The sequence below is a fragment of the Tigriopus californicus genome, chromosome 3 (assembly GCF_007210705.1).
Source record: "Tigriopus californicus strain San Diego chromosome 3, Tcal_SD_v2.1, whole genome shotgun sequence".
Taxonomy (NCBI): Eukaryota; Metazoa; Arthropoda; class Copepoda; order Harpacticoida; family Harpacticidae; genus Tigriopus; species Tigriopus californicus.
The window spans coordinates 6,893,739-6,894,522 of NC_081442.1; positions in this window are offsets into that span (position 1 = coordinate 6,893,739).

Consider the following 784-nt stretch of genomic DNA (forward strand, 5'->3'; position numbering starts at 1 on the left):
GGACTTTCCTTTTGAGGCAGAGGTTTATTGGTCCGTTACTTTTGTCATGATTACTTACCTGTGTTTTGAAACTTGGTTGGAATGAAAACAATATTGCGAGATTGTTGCATCAAAACGGATTTCATGCTGCTTTCAGAGTATTACCGGAATCAACATTTAATTTGGGTATTGATGTTGCTGTAGCCTTAACTTAGTCATCGGTTTGCCTTTGTTTTGAGTCTTGGTTGGAATGACACAATATTGTGAGATTGTTGCATCAAATTGAATTTCATGATGCTTTCAGAGTATTACCGGAATCAACATTCAATTTGGTTATGGATGCTGTTGTAGTGTTACATTCGTCGTTCTTTCAATGATTTACCAAAACAACTTGTGCTCACAAGAACTTGTATGACTGCTGAGATTTGCGAGCAATTACAAAGTTCTCACTTGTGTTTGTTTTACCAGTGGATTTTAAATTGGGCGACAAAGGTTTTCAGCATCGTTACTTTTGTCATGCGAAGATTGATTTGATTGAAACATTGAGTGTTTCGGCATCAGCATTTTAATTTGTTAATGGATGTTTCTGTAGCCTTCTGTAGCATTCAAATTGGATTTCGGTTTGCTTACTGTTTGCATTAACATTTTATTTTGTTGTGGATGTTTTTGAAGGGTTACTTTCGTCGTCCTTTTAATGATTTACCTGGACTTTAAGACTTGATTGGTATATAAATTTATTATTGACATCACTCATAGAAACTCCAATCCAATGGACTTTTCTTTTAAGGCAGAGGTTTACTGGTCC